The sequence below is a fragment of the Pinus tabuliformis genome, chromosome 9 (assembly GCF_031772625.1).
Source record: "Pinus tabuliformis cultivar Carrire ecotype Pingquan chromosome 9, CPIR1, whole genome shotgun sequence".
Lineage (NCBI taxonomy): Eukaryota > Viridiplantae > Streptophyta > Pinopsida > Pinales > Pinaceae > Pinus > Pinus tabuliformis.
In genome coordinates, this window is record NC_142307.1 from 515,081,026 (window position 1) to 515,103,113 (window position 22,088).

Consider the following 22,088-nt stretch of genomic DNA (forward strand, 5'->3'; position numbering starts at 1 on the left):
TGATGGAGGGTTGGCCACCACAACCCTACGCATAGAATCTTCTACGTGGTCGCTCTCCCAGCATAATGTCCTCCCACGATGCCCCCATGAGTGTCCACGAGGATAATTCTCCTTTCAAACTCTAGTACATATCATCGCAATATTTCGTCAGACCCCATTTTGTACAGATGCACAACAATGGCAGAAAAATCTATCAAGCGCACCACTAACTCCTTCTTATATTGGACGATGTTTCCTTCTGGGGAAGTTGCTATCATTAGGAAGTATATGATATCTTCAAAATGACCATCCATGATGTGCACTGCAAATAGCTACGCGTTAGACAATCCCTCCTCCAAATTAGTGGGCTATTCCCTTGTTTCGATGCGCAACAAATAGTTCGGTTTCGCGTTCAGTCGTCCAAGCTTCAAAATAACTTCAAAATCATATTCCTGGAACAATAATAGCCACTTGTAGATTCTCCCCCCCAACACAGGCTTATTGACCAAGTATTTCAATGCGGAATGATCCGTGTACATCTTAAAATGGCCACCCAGCAAATAGTGTCTAAAGTTCTGCAGCACGTATACCATGGATAACCCCTCGTACTCAGTGGTGGAATAGTTCTTCTCCGCCTTGGATAACATTCTACTTGTGAATCTATAGGATGTTCCAAGTCTCCTTCGCCAGCCTGTGTTAGTACTACTCCTGGCGCAATATGCGACGTGTCAACATGTACATGAAACTCCTTCTTCTAATCTGGGAAGACTAAAATCGGCACAGTGACCATCTTTTCTTTCAATACATCAAAGATTCTCTTAGAATCCTCATTCCAACAAAATGTGAAATATTTTTTCAACAACTTCTCCATAAGCGCGGTGATCTAGGTATAGCCTTTGATAAACTTTCTATAATATCCAGTTTGTCCTAATGTAGTGTGCAACTGTTTCACACTCCTCGGTGCTTCTAAGTTAAGTATCACTGGGATATTCATGGGATATACCATGAGCCCCTATCTACAAACCACATGACCCAGTAGGGTCCCAAAAGGAACACAAAATAGGCATTTCTTTAGATTGAGCATGATCCGGTATCTTCGATAGGTATCTAACTTTAGGTGCAAACTTGCGACATGGCATTTCAATAGCCCAAACACAATCTAGTCATCAAAGTACGCTTCTAGAAATTTATGAATAAATTCCTTGAACGTCGCAATGACTAAATCACAGGCGCATTCTTCAATACAAAAGGCATTACAATGTACTAAAAACACCCCCACTCAATCATGAAGGTTGTCTTGCTCTTGTCCTCTGACACAATTTTGATCTAGTGGTACCCAGAGAATCCATAAGTGAAGGAATATGCTTCCTGGCCACCTACTTTGTCTAACACTTCATTAGTGAACGAAGTCAGGAAAGGATCATGTACACAAGCGTCACTCAACTTCTTGAGATCCATTCATATCCTTATTTCATCCTTCTGCTTCTTTTCATGTACCACCATTGGGCTTACCCAACTTCCTCTACGGGCTCAATGATACCTGCCGCGAGCATCTTATCTAGTTCTAAGCAGACCTTCTCCTTATACTTCAGATTAAGACAGTAAGGTCTTCGCTTTATAGGTTTCGCGTCAGGCTTCAACATGATCTTCATAACACCCAGGTCTCTGATTATCCCTTTTAGATCTGTACACTTGTTAGGGAATAAATCCTGGTATTCGCGGAGCAATTCAGCGACCTTATCCATCGTTGCGTCATCCTAGTAATCTCCAATCTTTGCAAATTTGGGCTCTGCCTCGATACCAATATTTACCTACTTCGTTTTCAGTGGTGTTTGTTAGGACTCCACTATGTACCATTTTTGCTATATATTTTGACATCACTTTACTCTTAAAACCATGAACCTCAATGTCTTTTTCATTCACTTTATCCCAAGGTATATAGAAACCTCTTCTTTATTATATGGTTAATCTGTCTTACATTTAATTCCACAATACTCTTATATTTTATCATTTATTGAAGTGCATTGTTGCTAACACAAGTCAAAGATCGCAGATAAGTTATATGCCTTGTTGGGAACAAGCGGCCGTTGCTGAAACAGCTGACTCTGTTGCTGAAACAGCTGACTCCGTTGCTGAAACAGCTGACTCCGTTGCTGAAACAGCTGGCCCCGTTGCTGAAACAACTAACTCAGTTGCTGAAACAGCCATCAAGCACGCAAATCCCGTTATGCGTAATTTGCGATTCTGGAAGAACTTTTTGAGGATAATAGCAGCAGCCCGAAGATACGGTTACCTGGATTATCTTGAAGATAACACTTTTGTTGTCTCGGTTGTAACAGTATCTCTTTTTAAAAGAACAGAATAGTCCTGTTTTGAACAGAATCGAGATATTCGCTCTCATGTAAATTGTAAATGATGTCTCCTCTTTAAAAAGAGGAGACATCATCATTAGAGGGGGATTGAATTGTAAATCACAGAACAGCATTGTGTGAGAACAAGAGCTAGTCTCCTTTTTGTAATGTATCAGTTCCTTGACAGATGAATAAAGAATTCTTTTGAGCGTTCCAGTTTAATTCTTTCTCCTGGGGAATCTTGTGAGAAGGAAAGGGCCCGCCTTCCTCACAAGATTCACCCCTTTGGTTCCTGTAGTTGTTTATTTCTTTATGTGTTTGCACTTTCTTTAATTTTGTTGCTGAAACACTAGTTACATGGTTTGTGATACTCTGTTTCTTAGCACTACACGTATTGAATGCACGAGTGGATGATGTTGAGAGCATGTGCTGAAGATCCCTGCATAAAGGGATAGGGTCTTGCTCCCATTGATTGCTTTCTTTTGCCTGCAGTGTGATTAGAAACAAGAGGACAAGTGCTGAAGGTTCCTGTTCCTGGGAATAGGGTCTTGATCTCTTGAAGTTACTTTTCCTACAGTGTGATTAGTGCCAGGCAGCAGGTGCTGAAGTTCCTCACCAAGGAATAGGGTCCTGTTCCTGCTATGGTTGAATGATTTCTCTTCTTGTAGATTGATTTTCCTTTGCTGTAACAGAGAATTCGTTTCTGCTATAATTTAATTAACTGCAGCTTTAATTAAGTAGAGTGTGAATTGATGAATTTAACAGATGTGTGTCTTTCTTTCACTACAACATTGATCCCGCTTTTGAAATTGAGCATATCCAGTGCGCCATTACCTTTGAAATAAAAAGACCTTCTCGGGTTGACAATTTATGTGGAGCTCGAATTGTGAAAGCAATTAGAGCGACCAACATTTTGGCGCCGTTGCCGGGGAAGGTAATTATAGATTTCAAAAGCATTCATTTTTCTTACTTTTAATGTGCAGATTGTATGAGAGGACGAGGAAACCAGAAGAAAAATAACCGCACAGGTGGCAAGGGCTGGGGAGGACGAAAAACGTTTATTGACGAGATTGTATCGAAGGCTGAATCATCACAAAGATTAAGTTCTCGGAAATCAAAATTTCAGCGTTCTCCTCAGTCAGATTACAGAACAGAGGAAGTTGTGGGTCCTGAAAATACAGAAGAACCAGCAGCCAGCGCTGAAGAGTCAGAGGGAAGTATTAGCAGATCAGTAGAACACATTGAGGAAATAGTAGAAAGTGCTGGACGACCGGTAGAAAACATTGAAGAACCAATAGAGGATTCTGACGATCGAGAAAGCGCAGTAGGAGGGCCAACAATGGAAGATAATAATGATGCATTCCTCTTTGGAGGAGGACGTGCAGGTCCTGAAGAAGAAAGAAGGGATGAAAATTCCCTTTCTACCTTGGGATTTCCCATCAGTGATCTTCCTGCAGGAACAATGAAAAATATCCCATTGTCTGCCCTACCTAACTTTCATGGTTTATCCACTGAGGATCCTGACGAATTTCTTTTTGAATTTGATATTTTATGCAGAAGTTATGATTATGTTACTAATGCTCAAAAGTTGAAACTGTTTCCAGCTACCTTAAAAGGGAATGCTTTAAGGTGGTTCATGAGCCTTGGAAGTCAGGTAATCACAACATGGGAGCAAATGAAACAAAAATTTCTGCTTAAATATCAAGACTACTGCCGGACGAGAGAGAAGAAAGATGAACTATTCAATATGGCACAAAAATCGGATGAAAGTCTGGAGGATTACATAGAAAGGCTGCAATACAACATACAGAGATCCGATCACCCGGATATAAGTAAGGAAATTCGTAAAACAATATTACTTAGAGGTTTAAGGGATGATTGTTTAAATATGTTAAATATGCTTGCTAAGGGAGATATATCTAAAGAATCATATGATGAGATTTGTGAACTTGCTAAAAGGTGCTCTAGGGGAGCTGCAAGAAACAGAGTAAGAGATTCCACCTATTCAAGGGTACAGAAATCAGCCAATGGAGGAGCAACAAGAGCAGAAATAGGTAATTTACTTGAAGAATTTAAAACCGAAATGCTAAGTTCTTTTGCTTCGCAGATTGACACTTTGCAGGTTAAGAAGAAGCAGGCTGAAGCAGAAGCAACTCTGGCTGTCTATTGCCCGAAATGTAGAGACAAACATCCACTAAGGGAGTGTCCAAGAGATAAAGTACCAGTTTGCACCCTTTGTGAGAAAGATCATGAGACAGAACAGTGTCCATCTCTACCAGGAATAAAAGCAGCATTGCAGCCAACGGAGGAAGAAGCTGAAGCAGTCTACCTGCTAACTCAAAGAAGACAATGGCAACCTAAAGGGCAAGGTACGAACTCTGGTATGCCATTTAATCGTTGGAACAATTATTCTGCTTTCGGCCAAACAAGTTACCCCCCCTTCAACCAAATGCAATACCCACTTTTCAATCAAATGAATTTCCCACCCATGCAAATGCAAAACCCTCCCTTTGTTGACCCTTCAATGTGGACTCCTTGGCCTCCACAACAACCACCTCCTTTCAATCCTTGGAACCCAAGTTGGAATAGTCAATCACTCCCGTACCCAAATCAAATGCCTCAATTCCAACAATCACTCTCTCTGCCATCAAATGCTCCACCAAACAACCAAATGAGACCCCAACTACCTGCGCAACCAAATCCTAACCCCAATAATAAAGCTGTGCAAGTCATTGATATTCAGAATCAGTCTATATTTCCTACTATACAATGTAATGATATTCATCTGAGATCTGGAAGAGTAGTAGAGCCTATTATAGATGACATAACTGATTCAGATAAAAATGAAACTGAGAAACAAAAAGAAGCTCAACCACCTCCTAACAAAAATGTTGAATTAACAGAACCTCCATTCCCCGAGCGTTTGGTTTTAACCAAAACAGCTGAAACACCTGCTTTTAATTTTATGGGGGAATTGCAAAATTTGTATATTAAAATTCCACTTTTACAAGCATTAAGAGATGTACCAATTTATGCCAAAACATTAAGGGATATTTGTGTTAAGAAACCTGGTAGGAAAACCAAGGATCCCCTTACAGTACATGTGATGGGAGACTTGTCTGCATTAATGTCCGGAAAAGCCCCTCCTGTAAAATATGGTGATCCTGGCCATCCTACTGTCACAGTTCAGATTGGTAAAGCAATGATTCCCCGAGTTTTGGTAGACTTAGGTGCAGCAATTAATATAATGACTCTGGAAACTTCACAATTGTTACAGCTGAATAACACAATCAAAGATACACCCACCATCTTAGAGTTAGCTGACCGTTCCACAATTAAGCCAGAAGGGATTGTTGAAGACCTGCTCATTTCAGTTGAATCCTGGAAATATCCAGCTGATTTTGTTGTATTGCAAACTAAAACAAAGCTGGGGGGACATCCCTTAATTCTAGGAAGGCCATGGTTGGTCACAGCTGATGCATTTATTAGTTGCAGATCTGGTTCAATGACAATATCTAATGGTTATGAAACAAAACAATTAACTCTTTATCCTCACGCTACGCCAGTAGTTAATAATGAAGATTCTATATGGATGGATTATGATGATAATGTTGTTCAGCCGATTCTAACTATAGGACAAGCTTTAACTCTTAAAGACAATACAGAGGATGAGATAATCAATAATTTTATTTGTGAACCTTCTTCTGTCATTGCTGAAACACACGATCAATTAACTGCAATTTTTGAAACTGATGTACAAGAAAAGATTGAACCTGAAGATTCATCTCAAACTTTAACCACGACCTCATCTAAAAGCATAACAGTTGAAATTGAACCCGGTAAGACATTAAATATAAATCCTGATCTAACAGATGCTGAAACACAGCAGTTAATGAAGTTATTACACGAATATAAGGAGGCATTTGCCTGGGATTACACGGACATGAAAGGTATTTCTTCTGAATTATGTACTCACAGAATTTACATTAAAGAGGGATGCCAACCTGTTTGTCAACCCCAAAGACGAATGAATCCTAATTTACGAGAAATTGTTAAAGAAGAACTTCAAAAACTGCTTAACGCAGGATTTATATACCCCATATCTGACAGTGAATGGGTTTCCCCGTTAGTAATTGTTCCTAAGAAAAACGGGAAATGGAGGGTATGTGTTGACTATAGAGCTTTAAACAAAGCTACTCAAAAGGATCACTTTCCCTTACCTTTCATTGATCAGGTGTTGGACAGTCTTGCAGGGAAGAAATTCTTTTCTTTTCTAGATGGATTCAGTGGGTATAATCAGATAAAAATTGCACCCCAGGATCAAGACAAGACCACTTTCACCAGCCCCTGGGGAACTTTCGCCTATAGAGTTCTTCCATTTGGATTGTGCAATGCACCAGCAACTTTTCAAAGAGCTGTTATAGGAATATTTTCCGATATGCTGAATGATTGTATGGAAATATTTATGGATGATTTTACCCCCTATGGTGTGTCTTTTGAAGAGGCATTACAAAACCTTGAGAAAGTACTTAAAAGATGTATTCAAGCTCACCTCTCCTTAAGTACCGAAAAATTCCATATGATGATGAGTGAGGGAATAGTGCTTGGACATTTCATTTCATCTCAAGGTATTCAGGTAGATCCATCTAAAATATTAGTCATTCAGAATCTTTCTGTTCCTAAAACTCAAACTGATGTGAGAAGTTTTCTAGGACATGCTGGTTATTATAGGAGATTTATTAAAGATTTCTCTAAAATAGCTTCTCCATTATTTGTATTGCTTATGAAAAATGCTGAATTCAAGTGGACTAATTCTTGTCAGAAAGCTTTTGAAGAGCTGAAGCATCAGCTGTCTACTGCTCCTATTTTGAGGGGGCCTGACTGGAATCTTCCGTTTCACATATCTTCTGATGCTTCAGACATTGCTATTGGAGCAGTTTTGGGACAAGAGGAAAATCATCTTCCTTATGCTATATACTTTATCAGTAAGAATATGACCTCTGCTGAGCTTAACTATACAGTTACCGAGAAAGAGTTCCTTGCAGTAATCTATGCCATTAATAAATTCTGACACTATATCACTGGTTATCCTACTTTTGTGCACACTGACCATTCAGCTATTAAATACTTAATGAACAAATCTGTCACAAATGCTAGAGTTACCAGATGGCTATTACTATTGCAGGAATTTGATATTACAATTGTAGATCGGCCTGGTAAAGAAAATGTGGTGGCTGATTTTCTTTCACGGTTAAAAACTGACAATGATATTCCAGTAGATGATAGTTTTCCTGACGAATATTTGTTTGCAGTTTCTGCTCATTCTCCATGGTATGCAGATATTGCTAATTACTTGGTTGCAGGAAAACTACCAGCGCACCTGTCATATAGAGAAAAGAGAAGAATTGTTCAACAAAGTGCAAGGTACAGCTGGATAAGCGGATGTCTCTTCTATACTGGGCTTGATCAGGAGATCCGAAGATGCATTAGAGAAGATGAAGTGTATGACATATTGAAAGCTTGTCATGATGGCCCTTGTGGAGGTCATTTTGCTGATAAAAGAACAGCACATAAAATTCTGAGGATGGGTTACTATTGGCCCTCATTATTTAAGGATGCAAAGAAGTATGTAAGGGCTTGTGACAGCTGCCAGAGAATGGGTCAACCCAATCATAGAGACCAAATGCCATTAAATCCCCAGGTAGTTTCTGAACAATTTGAAAGATGGGCCTTGGACTTCATAGGACCCATTAACCCTCCATCCAATCAAAGAACCTATATATTAGTCTGCACAGACTATATGACTAAGTGGGTGGAGGCCAAAGCACTTATTAGAGCCAATGAAGAGGCTGTTCTAGCCTTCTTGTTTGAAGACATCTTCACTAGATTTGGAATTCCCAGAGAGCTAGTTACTGATGGAGGACCTCCATTCAATTCTCATGGTTTTAAATCTACCCTTCACAAATATCATATTCAACATAGAATGACTACACCATACCACCCCCAGGCCAATGGGCAGGTGGAAAGCACAAACAAAGTTTTAGAGGCCATTCTAACTAAAACAGTGAAGGACAACCGAAAGGATTGGTCCCAAAGGCTCCCTGAGGCATTATGGGCTTACAGGACTACTTGGAGAAACACTACAGGTTTTTCTCCCTATGAATTGGTTTATGGTAAAAATGCTATTTTTCCTGTGGAATTTGAAATTAAAACTTTAAAGACTGCTTTAGCTGTTAATCTTGATTTGAATGATGTGCAGACAGCTAGATTGCAGCAGCTTTTGGAGTTGGATGAAAAGAGATTAGATGCCATTCATCAAACAAACATGATTCAGCAACAAAGGATGAAGTGGCATGACAAAATTATCAAACACAAGCAGTTCCAAAAAGGTAATTGGGCCTTGTTGTATGACTCTCGGTTTGAAAATTTTCAGGGAAAGCTACGTACACGTTGGCTTGGACCATATGAAGTAGATGATGTCTTTCCAAACGGAACGGTAAGGCTTGTAACAATTGATGATGCTAAAACACCTCTACTAGTCAATGGCCATAGGCTCCGTTTATATAAGCGCCCTGTTTCTAAAGAGGATTTCAAGACTGCTTGCATGACTGATATTCATTATCTTTTTCTAGGGGAGTCTTTTGCTCCTCACAGCACTTAATTTTCTGCACTATATTTTTAGTACTAGATTAGATTTAGCACTAATAATCCCTGTCAAGGATTGGCATATTACAATTGAATTTTGCAGATTCTGGAAAAGCAATAAGGAGGACAGATTCATCATGAGAAGATCTGAAGCTTTAAATCAAGAAGCTTCTTCCCATCATTTTACCGTCTTTCCTAAAGCAATATCCCTCCATACCCACATTACTTCTATCATTCCCACCACTCCTGAAATATCCTCCTTCAGTCAGTATTTCCCACCCCTTACTGCTGAAATAATCCCTTATCATTCACGGACCTAACTCACTTATCCCATTTCTCTGATTTTTCCCGTTGCTGAAACACCTGTTTTAGCAACGTATCATTGACTTTTCCCGTTGCTGAAACACCTGTTTCAGCAACGTATCATTGATTTCTCCCGTTGCTGAAACACCTGTTTCAGCAACGTATCGTTCATTTTTCAGTTGCTTAAACACCAGTCTCAGCAACTGGTTATCATCAAAACAGTATCCCTCTTTGCTCTCACATAAGCTTTCTGGTTCTTCACGATATTACTTCAGATCCTTTTGGTGAAAACTATTCAGCATGTACCAGATTCAATTACACTCTGTTCTAAAAATCAACAAATTCTTCCATGTATATTAGAGCTATTTTGAAGCAACCGACACTTCGAATTATTAAATCAAAGGTAAAATGTAAGGTATAAGGTTTTAATGTAATTCGGTTAAATCATATTAAAGAGAGGATTTCATTTCATAATGATTGCATATCTTTACACGTCCAATCATTATTACACCATACGTAGGGGGGGGAATTCCGAAAATTGAGTAATTATTTCGCATGAACCAAGCAGCCGCCCGTTGTCATATCCATTTCTGCCGTCATTTAGACTATGCAGCCTCTGTTGCAACAACTAGTGCGATCAGGGTCTGAGTTTACTGTATTGGTGCCTCTGCGGAGAACTCAAAGCTATAGCCATGGGAGGGTCGGCCATTAGAAATGAGCCCGGCTCCATAAGTCTTCTTCAGCTTTTTCCTGAAGTTTATCAGATCTTCCAACAAGCGGGATGGACAGTATATTTTGAAAGGTTGGGGGAATTCAACCCGGAACAAGTATTAGAGTTTGCACAAAACCTTGAAGACAATTTCTCAGTGGTCCAAGGGGTTCGCATTTCAGTGACAGAGGATGACATAGTTCAGGTATCAGGGTTGCCAGCTGAGGGCATTCGCTGGTTTAGCAGGAAGCAGGTCATTCTCAACGCACAGCAAGAATTTCTGCGTCCGGACGAGCAAGTGGAACCCAGAGGCCGCGGGGTTAGTCTGCACTCACTTCCTCAACCATGGCCATCAGTGGCAGAGTTCATCAAACACTACTTAACCTGTGAGGGGCGTTATCAGGTAGTGTACAATCATGATTTTGTTTTGCTGAATCACTTGAGGAATGGACGACTGATTAATATCCCTTATTTTCTGCTTGGTTGTATTAAAAACATGTCTTATTATTGTAAACGAGCCAAATCTCCAATGTCATCCCTTACCCATCACCGTTTATGCCAGTTGCTGATACAGAGGGGTTTTGCGCAGCAAAATCCCCCTCTGCAAGCCCCACCAGAAATTCCCCAACTACCCGAAGTCCCTCTGCAAGCCCCACCAGAAATTCCCCAACTACCCGAAGTCCCTCTGCAAGCCCCACCAGAAATTCCCCAATCACCGGAAATCCCTCTGCAAACACCGGAAATTCCCCAGCTGGCCGAAATTCCTTTGCAACCACCCGAAAATCCCCAGGATATTCCGGAAATTCCTCAGCAGGACCAAACGTCCCAACCATCTGAAAGTCCTCATGACATTCTAGAGATTCCTCATGAAGAACAACAGGAGGAAACCCCGCATTCCCCAGTCAACCCAACCCCGAGCTCGCCTCGGTTAGCAGAGCCAATGGCCTCTACTATTCCTGTCCCTAGTGACGATTCTCTAACACCCCCTTCTTCACCCGTTAAGAAAAAGAGGAAAACCTCAGCAGTCACAGGCTCCAGACCACGGACAAGGTCCACATCCCAAATTCTTACCCCTCCGGAAAACCCTGTCCCCAGGAAAAAGCCCTCCCTTTTAAAGAAAAGGAAGGGCAGCGATTTTGCTGCCTTCCTATCAAAAAGAAAGAGGACAAAGACTGTTGAGACAAAATCCACTTCCATTTTCCCTAACCCTGCCACTATTCTACTAAAATCTTTATTCCCATCCCAAACTTCCCAACCTGTCTCGTCCGAAGGCACTGTCACACAAGAACCAGTGCCTCGGGATAATATGACATTGTTTATGGGTCAAGTAGTGACTGCTCCACAAGAACCAGTCACTTGCCCAGTGACTGAAACACAAGAACCAGTCACTGAAGCACAAGAATACACCAAGCAGGACAATAGTGGGAAATGCCCAGTGACTGCTCCACAAGAACCAGTCACTGAGGCACAGGAATTTACCAAGCAGGACGATAGTGAGAAATGCCCAGTGACTGCTCCACAAGAACCAGTCACTGAAACACAGGAATTTACCAAGCAGGATGATAGTGGGAAATGCCCAGCGACTGAAACACAAGAACCAGTCACTGAGGCGCAGGAATCCATTTCTAGCCCGGTGGATGAAACACAAGAACCACCCACTGTGGTATCAGAACTAGTCACTGAGGAACAAGAATCCATGTCTAGCCCGGTGGATGAAACACAAGGACTACCCACTATGGTATCATAACTAGTCACTGGAGAACAAGGATCCATGTCTAGCCCGGTGGATGAAACACAAGGACTACCCACTATGGTATCAGAACTAGTCACTGGAGAACAAGAATCCATGTCTAGCCCGGTGGATGAAACACAAGGACTACCCACTATGGTATCAAAACTAGTCACTGGAGAACAAGAATCCATTCCTGGCCCGGTGGATGAAACACAAGAACCACCCACTGTGGCGCAACAACCAGCTACCACTGTGCATCAACAAAATATCCCAACAGAAACAATCAGCATACAAGGTCCACATACTATGACATCTCTACTGCAGGAAAATGAGTTCCTGAAGTCTGAATTAGAAGCTTACAGAGCTGAATTAGCCATGGCTCGAGAGGCTTTTGAAAAAGAACTCAATCTCCACACATTAGCACATGTAGCCTCAATGCAAAACAGGGAGCCATGTAGGGAATATATGTGCAAGGAGTGTGGCACCATTTATCAGAATGCAGGCTATGAAGTAGTTGAAATTCCACTCCCTGAAACATTGATGACAGATGGAATACAAGAGGAATGCCCTACTGCTCCACAAGAACCAGTAGGACCCCCTATGATGCAAGAAGAAGAAGAAATCAAACCAGAGATATCTCATCCTTTGTGGACTGATGCAGCCATCCCGACAGAAGAAATACTGCCCCAGCACACTACTTCTGATGCAGCTATTCCGACAGAAGAAACAATGCCCCAACGCATTACCTCTGAGGCAGCCATACAGACAGAGGAAATAGTGTCCCAACCCACTACTTCTGCTAAAAAGACACAGACTCTGCCATGGGACCCATTGGAACAACTGAACAGATGGAAGAAGCAATATGCTGAAGAACAAGATATAGTATTACGACAGCATAAGTTGCAATGGCAGAGCTATGTATATACTAACTGGGATAGCTGGGAACAAATACTGCAAGAGCACAGGGAATATAAGAAGGAAGCCAGACAGTCTAAGGAACGGATAGCCTTGATGTTTTCATTGGTGCGGAAGTTGATGGTTACACGTAAACCCTCTGTAAATTACTCTCTCTTTCTTACTGAACGACTAGTTTATTTTCAGTTAAAATCAATAGCAAATGGCAGACCACATGAATTAATGACTTCAGAGAAATTTGTTGAGACCTTTAAAGAGGCCCCTGAAAGTGACCAGCATCTGCTGTGCGAACTCTACCTTCATAATGAGGCCATTCCTGAAGAGAGGAGAGTTAATCTTATTCCAATTGCAGGCGATATACAAATTAGGGCATTTGCTTCATTTTTGTCTAATCAGCTCACTTGGCAGACTGCGTTCACTGCTAGCAGTCATAATGAGGAGAATAAACTCCTGTGGATTAGACCAGAGCCTGTAGGCCCGGCCATGTTTATAGCACAGTATTATGAATTCTTGCAGAAGCCAGGAATGAACGAGCACATACAGCAATTACAGGATTCAATCCTTTTTAAGTGTCAAGAGCATATTAGAATGAAGGGTCCTGCTGCACTGAAGGCCAATGATATCTTTTGGTGGCAGTCATGTAAGGAAAGACAGGATTATCATCCTTTTAACCCTCTCAATCTTCAAGCTGCATTGTCCAGGGTTCCTAAGTATATTGATTGCATTCAACATTGTGGAGTAAACTGGATTGGGTATCATTTCCGTTTTCCAATCTTATGGCTGCCTTCAGAAAAATATCAATGTCATTATCAGTTGACTGACAGAGAGGAAGCCTCGGCATGGCAACAGTTGCAGACCAACAGTGGATTCCGAGCTCCTACAGACACCACCTTCTCCAGCTACTGCTTGAGTAATTTGCATTGCCAGTCCCAGTACTCAGACTCTGATTCGGACGAAGGGGTTGCCTGAGGACATGCAACATTTTTAGCTGGGGGGGATGTTAGGACTCCACTATGTACCATTTTTGCTATATATTTTGACATCACTTTACTCTTAAAACCATGAACCTCAATGTCTTTTTCATTCACTTTATCCCAAGGTATATAGAAACCTCTTCTTTATTATATGGTTAATCTGTCTTACATTTAATTCCACAATACTCTTATATTTTATCATTTATTGAAGTGCATTGTTGCTAACACAAGTCAAAGATCGCAGATAAGTTATATGCCTTGTTGGGAACAAGCGGCCGTTGCTGAAACAGCTGACTCCGTTGCTGAAACAGCTGACTCCGTTGCTGAAACAGCTGACTCCGTTGCTGAAACAGCTGGCCCCGTTGCTGAAACAGCTAACTCAGTTGCTGAAACAGCCATCAAGCACGCAAATCCCGTTATGCGTAATTTGCGATTCTGGAAGAACTTTTTGAGGATAATAGCAGCAGCCCGAAGATACGGTTACCTGGATTATCTTGAAGATAGCACTTCTGTTGTCTCGGTTGTAACAGTATCTCTTTTTAAAAGAACAGAATAGTCCTGTTTTGAACAGAATCGAGATATTCGCTCTCATGTAAATTGTAAATGATGTCTCCTCTTTAAAAAGAGGAGACATCATCATTAGAGGGGGATTGAATTGTAAATCACAGAACAGCATTGTGTGAGAACAGGAGCTAGTCTCCTTTTTGTAATGTATCAGTTCCTTGACAGATGAATAAAGACTTCTTTTGAGCGTTCCAGTTTAATTCTTTCTCCTGGGGAATCTTGTGAGAAGGAAAGGGCCCGCCTTCCTCACAAGATTCACCCCTTTGGTTCCTGTAGTTGTTTATTTCTTTATGTGTTTGCACTTTCTTTAATTCTGTTGCTGAAACACTAGTTACATGGTTTGTGATACTCTGTTTCTTAGCGCTACACGTATTGAATGCACGAGTGGATGATGTTGAGAGCATGTGCTGAAGATCCCTGCATAAAGGGATAGGGTCTTGCTCCCATTGATTGCTTTCTTTTGCCTGCAGTGTGATTAGAAACAAGAGGACAAGTGCTGAAGGTTCCTGTTCCTGGGAATAGGGTCTTGATCTCTTGAAGTTACTTTTCCTACAGTGTGATTAGTGCCAGGCAGCAGGTGCTGAAGTTCCTCACCAAGGAATAGGGTCCTGTTCCTGCTATGGTTGAATGATTTCTCTTCTTGTAGATTGATTTTCCTTTGCTGTAACAGAGAATTCGTTTCTGCTATAATTTAATTAACTGCAGCTTTAATTAAGTAGAGTGTGAATTGATGAATTTAACAGATGTGTGTCTTTCTTTCACTACAACATTGATCCCGCTTTTGAAATTGAGCATATCCAGTGCGCCATTAGCTTTGAAATAAAAAGACCTTCTCGGGTTGACAATTTATGTGGAGCTCGAATTGTGAAAGCAATTAGAGCGACCAACAGCGTTGTTATATCAGGATTCTTAATCTGCAGTCCTTCAACCTTGCGGTGACCATCTGTTTCATGGATACTAATCTTTGGCAAATCCTCATCTTCCTCTTCAATGGTTACGTTATAACATTCTAGCGCGTGACTCAACTGAGTAGTCCAATCGGGTTGAATCAAGTCCAAAGGATCCTGTGGTATCCTAAAGATTGCTTCTTTCACTTCTTGTAGTGCCTCATAGATACAGTCAAATTCGTCTTCAAAGTTGAAGGTCATTATGAAACCCTCGCACAGAATATCCCATTCACCTGTACCATGGTGGACCTCTGTTTCTAAGTACCAATTCATCGAGATGACATCCAAGCTGAGAACAAGTGCACCCATTTAGGTTGGGAATTCGCTCCATAAGCGTCGGCCCATCTGGTCAAACGTGCGTGCAGATCGTCCTACCTGTCCTACTTGTCTATCATTCGTACCTTCAGCTTCCCAAAGCATGTTCTCATCATCCTCCTACATTCACACCAATCATCAAAGCTTCCCTTGTGCATACCCCACCATCATGCGGGTGTAGCATGCAGTGCCCAGTCCAAAGCCTCGAAGCGCTTCTTCTCTGGTACCTCCCTTTCAAATGCATCCAAAAATGTATCTACATCATTCAGGCCATCATAAGTGGGAAGATTTCTTACCTCTGATGACACATAGATCATGTTACAGCTTATTGTGTTTACTTCATGTAACCAATTCTGCCAGTGCTCTAATTCTTCATTAGAGTCCGAGGTGCAGGAACTCTCGCGATCCCATGTAATTCATCCATCTACTATTGGATTCACCCAATCTTGGTCTCGCACTGTTATCTTATAGATATAGTGCAAATCATCATCGCTCTCATAGTCACGAACTAGTTCAGTATAGCGCGATCCTTCAACAGGATCTAGGGGTACTATGACGCGGAGCGATTTCTTCTCAAATATCATCTTTCGCTTCTTTAGGTTGATTACCCCGTTCATATCAATAGCCCAATCAATGCCAAGGACTGCAGGGTAGGGGTTGTTTTCATCCACAATTTCTATTACCTTAAAGTTAGTTAATGTGCTCACACCTTCAATATCTACAGTCACCCCTTGCAACTGCCCCATGGGGACGATCTTCTGCTGATTTTCCATCCTTAAATGAATCGGAGACCACTGCAGCGCGGGTCTTCCCATCCATTGCCAAGTTTGTTTTGGTAGGAAGTTCACGTCTGACCCCAGATCCAAAATAACCTAATCCATTTCATACTCTCTTATCTGCGTGGTCAGTTTCATCTCCCATCCCGTCCTTGTTTTATGCTTACCAATCTTTCGTACTACACGCAGTTCACCTAGAGTGTTCCCGGCGCATAAATTTATGAGCTCCTGTAACCCCTTCACAGCCTTTCTATCGTGCAGTAACTTCATGCAAGTCTCTAGGAAGGTCATAAGCATAGAAGGGTCCATCTCCTGATCCATCTTATCCTTGATCCCTGAGGTGGAGGCCTTAACGAAGCTCTTCTTTGCTTCCATGAATGTTTCGTATGCGTGCTCTAAATCAAACTCAGCCTCCTTCGTCAGAGCTTTGTGAACCCATGCGTTGTCATTAGGTTATTTCACCTTATCATCCCCTGTTACAATTCCACTTCGGAGCAATATATTAACATTCAGATCCTCTTCACGAGGCTCAGACCTCATCATCTGCAGGTTCTAAGTCAACTGAGGTGGTAGGGCCCCTTTGTTGTGTATCCTCACTATTAGCATAGGACAATCCTCCGTTTCATGATCAAACAAAGTGCAATATTTTCACAACAGATGCGTAGGGTTAGTGCAGTCATGGGCGTAGTGTCCTGGTCCACCACAATTGTAGCAAATTAGCTATCCTTGACCTCTACCAGGTATTCTTCTACCTCAGCCTTGTCTGTGCCCCTGAAATCCTGTTCGCGCCATCGCCGTGCTCTGGTCAGGGGGTCGTGTTTCTCCCTGAACCCTATGGGTGGGTGTTATATCCATCATCAATTCATAGCTTTTGTAGTTGTGCTCACCATGCCCTACCGACCTACAGAAGTTGTAGAACAATTGTTGTGGCGTTTGTACAAACTTCTGCAACAAATGACAGTTATCTGTCATATGTTTTCCTGCTACCTGACATATAGAGCACCACAATGCAGGCCCCGCTCTTGGTCCTGATTGAGCTTGTGGTCTCAAAGGCATTGGTTCCCCCCCTGCAATGTAGTTCGTAAAGAACGGGCAATGGTCTTTGTCATGCCCTTGAACCTTGCATTTCAGGCACCATACCTTTTCTCGCACCTCTGACCAAACTGTTCTATCCTGCTTCAAACTTTGCATTTCAAGGCCAAGATTTTGCAACTGCACATGGATTTGTTGAACGCCCAAATTCAGATCTTGCATCGATGTTTCATTCAGTCTCATCGCAATCTCCAAGGCCTCTACCTGAGTCGTTATCTTATGTTCTGACATCACAACCCTTAGGTGTGGCAAGAGCAAAGCCATGAACCACTCGCGGTGCTGGCCATCTATTAAGTTCATATTAGCTTCGTGGATTTTACACTTCAACCTCTGATCTAATTCCCAATGTGTCTCGTCTGGTTTCATCGAAATTTCCTTGAACCCTACTACCGGCTACGCCTTATATTTAGGCCTACTGAGTTCTTTATTCTGCGTGGTCTAGATGTCTGCCACTCCAGCATTTGGGTTATCATTAGAGTACTTGATGTACCAGGTTAGTGCGTGATCCTACAAAGCACTATCCAACATTTCCTTCTTCATGTGGTTATCTGTAATGCCCTGAGTTCCCCATATAGCTTTCATAACAAACCAGAACTAGTCTAGGTCCTCATTTCCCAAACCTTTGAACAAAGGTAGCTTTACTGAATTTTCCATGTTGAACTGTGGTGGAGGTGGTATGGGTAAAGTCACAGGTGATGGTGGTGAAGTGGGAGGTGGTGTGGGTGGAGGTGGCAGTTGTGGGAATCCTTGTCTTATTAACTAAATAGCACTTCACGAAGAATCTTGTGCTACTCCCTCTTTGTCACCCAATGCAGGTGAAATCAACGGACTATATTCAAGAACCTTTCTTCCTTCATTCCTATAAGATTTTCCGCTTCACATAGCTTCAAACATCAAGGTAGTTGCATAACCCATTTTTCACACAATAACATCTTAACCCAGGTATTCAAAGACTTCAAGTACTTACCTCGTGGACCTTTGAAAAAGCATCACTCCACCTCGCTGTAGCTGACTGAGGTATCGACCACGAATTCAGTCACAAATCCTCCTATGATGTGAACAAGCTAATGATCGAAAATGCAGGTGATCTTATCCTCAGATGCTTCCAATCTCTATACTAACTCTGGAGTCCAAACAATAGGACCGTCAAGTCTCCACCTTCCTTAGCTATTCGCTAGCTTCACAATTCACTTGTATAGCTCAACCGGAAAGGAACAGAAAAAGATCTCGTGGATTTCTATATATAGGTACCTGTCCAGCCACTGTTCCTTTGTCAGTCGCGGGTTTCTGTTCTCCTACGCCGCGAATTCGTGGATCTTCCTATCCAACCAGTCTCCAATCTCTTTCTTAGTTGGATTCTAGTGATACGACATCACACATATCTTATGCAAATTCTGGTCCTGGTAACGGAACCATTTGTTGGCTTGGTGGGGCCTCACCCAGGTTCAACATTAGTTAGCCAAACAAATCCCTACACTACTGGCCCTTTCGGCATTAGCCCACAAAGCGCGGACCCAAGTCTCACTTGAAGCAGTATGGGGTGATGCTGGAACCAAGTTTCTGCACCCTGAGATGGTCGTGATGTCCATTTATTCCTTCTATTCGTGCTTTCACGAAGGTCGCTAAGTTCTAGGGCTCTGTTAGACTAGCCCTTTCTTCTGCCCTTCAATACATCCGGGAAGGGGTACGATTGACCTTCGCGCAACCCTGACCTATGGTTCAGGTACTTTCACGCTTCTAGGGCAATGTATCATGTAGATTCCCAAATTACCTTAAGTATCTTACTTATCTTATTAAACAATCCCAATTAGCGTCGTGTAAATAGATATTCTTACTTATGTTCAATTAACCAATGTAATTACACACATTCGCGCATCAAATAAGCCTTGTAAATGAAATTCATACACAATAAGATAAGATGCATTAACGGGAAACAAAGGCACTGAATTTGTAGAATGCTTCTCTTTATTGATATATTCAGATAATTACCGACTCTGTCTGCCTTGTGCACACAGCTGCAGAGGTCCATGCACTCAATTGCAAACTTCTACCCTAGGCCTCTGTACACTTAGCTGCAGAGCCTATACCCATGCTATGACTTGAAACTTAGACTTCTCTCCTTATCGCTCAAGACTTCTTACTTCAAAACTATGACTATGACTCCTTAGATATTACTTACTTAGCTCTTTTTATACAATCCCAAGGTCCGCGGACGATGGGTAGATCTCTATAGCCAAATTTACTTTACAAAATAAGGGCAGACAACCCTTTATGACTCATGACACCTTCACACTCCGTGACCACAAAATGCATAGGCTTTACAACTTTATTACAAAATTCAACCCAAAACATGGGCTTTTAGCCCCAAACCTATCCTTGGGGGATCTCGTTCACAACAACAATCTTCATCCTAGTCATGATCAAGTTGTTACAACAACAATCTATTATTATCTTTGTATTTTATTTTAAGTGTGGTTTAATAAAACCACTCTAGCATTTTATGGAACTTTTCTATCTTTGAATTTAGATTACAAACTATAAATCCCCTTTATTGTAATGAAGAAGGGGTTCTTAATTTTTGCAAGAAAGATTTTGGTTTGTACTATTGTCGCTGAAAAGGATCTTAATAGAAAGAGGAACCACTCTAATTTTACTTATGAGTAGAGTTAATGTTTATCGAGTACTACTATCTATATATTGGTGTTGTGTTTATGAGTTGAATGATTATTGTATTTCAGTTTGTCGTATATGTTTTTGCATACAATCGAGAAATTATCACTATTGATGTGTTTAATCGAAATCTTTTAAGTATATAGATGAACAATGATATCTTATATGTGCAATGAGCTTTACCAAATAATTTAATTAACTATTTAACTAAATTAGCTATCTTTAATTTTTTTAACCTCATAAATGATTTGAAGATCTTTATTATCATGTTAGAAGTGAGATATTTCTTTAAGTCACATATATAGAATAAGAATTTTCCCGGGATATATATTATAAGTCTATTATTTATCTTCATTTCCCAGTTTTATCCACATTCATTAGCTTCAAACTTATATAAATTTCGTCCATCTTAATATCTTTTTTAAGGGAAACTAGTCCCATAATCCCAATCAGAGCCACCATTCAAAATGGAAAAGGAGTTGCACTAAGTTCCTGATCGAGTGGTTTTCCCCAATGTTGAGGCTCATAATTTTGAGCCTTCAACATTTTTTGTGCTAGAAGGAGGGCCTTCAGACTGTGAATGGCAATTAGATCCACTCCCAATATAAAAGTTCATTCAAAGAGTCAATCCTTCTCAAGATCACCACCAACTTCTAGATCACATTCTAAATCTCCAAATCCACGATCTGAAGTTGATAAAACCTCCACCAAGCCTCCTAACACACTTCCACATTTGGAGTGCCCTAAAGTCCAGTCTTTAATCCATAAATTGGAGGAAATATCCATTTCTAGAGAAAAATCTGTTCAATCGGACATATCGGAAGGAAGTGTTACATCCTCCTCACAGTATTCCGATGTACTACCTAGATCCAAAATTCAAAAACTTGGAGTCAAACCTTTTGAATTTCCATTAACCACTCATCATGGAAAGAAAAGAACACCAAAAACTTACTCTTCTGCTAGTGATCTCACATCCTCATCTCCTCCTGTTACTCCTTCCCTAAGCCCTACTTCTTCTTCTACATCTTTACCTTATTCTTATCAACCTCTCATCCCATCCATTCATAATTCTCAGCCACAATCATCTGGTGTTTTTATAATCACGTGCACCATAGGATCGACATCTTCCACTACCCAATCCTCTTCACCCTCCACATATTCTACAACCTCCTATGTTCCTAACATTCCCAAGATGGCAAACAGGCCATGGAATAATCCTGGGGCAGTTCATATGCTCCACCACTACATCCTCTTCCTAAACACCCAGAAATATGGGTTCCTAAATGCAATCCTGATGATGGCCTGCTTGTAGAGGAAAATCTTCATAATTTTATGTTGGCCATAAAATTAAATGGAGTCTCTAAAGAATATTGTGTTGTCAGACTTTTCCCCTATACTTTTGAAGGATCTGCAGGTTCATGGTATTTATCTCTTCTCGTTGGGTCAATAACTAACTGGGATATGTTTGAAGAGAAATTCTTACTCAAGTTTGGGGATGATTGAACCACCACAACTTTGATTAATGATTTTTCAAATATTAAAGCTAATCCAAATGAAAATATTAAGGATTTCAATTCAAGGTTTAACAAATTGCTGAACAAAATCCTAGCCACTTCTAGACCTAGTGTAGATTTATAAGTTGAATGGTACATTAGTGCCCTCCCTTAAAATATTTCAATATTCGTAGATAGGGCAAACAAAAAGTTATTATCTGACAATAAGAAATAAGCCTTGTCTATTAAAAAAAGAATCCTTTCCCTCAAGAAGAAAGCAACCCTTGAGGAAAGGAAACAAACCAAAAAAGTCACTTTCAAAAATGAATCAAAGAAGAAAGACCCCAAATATTCTTTCGACCTAGAAGGATTATAAAAGATTCTCAAAACTATGTCAAATGATATAGTAGATATTAAGAAACAAGTTGTTGAATCTTCCAAAAATCATTTCCGACCTTCTAGAAGAAATCAACCATCCCAATCACAAACACCTTCCATTATCTCAAATGCATTATCTGACCAGGATGATGAAGAGGAAGAATAAGGCCTATCCGTTGAAGAGTCCCAAGAGGAAGAATTACAAAAATCTCATGGTTTGTGGGATTTTATTTTAACTTCGTCAT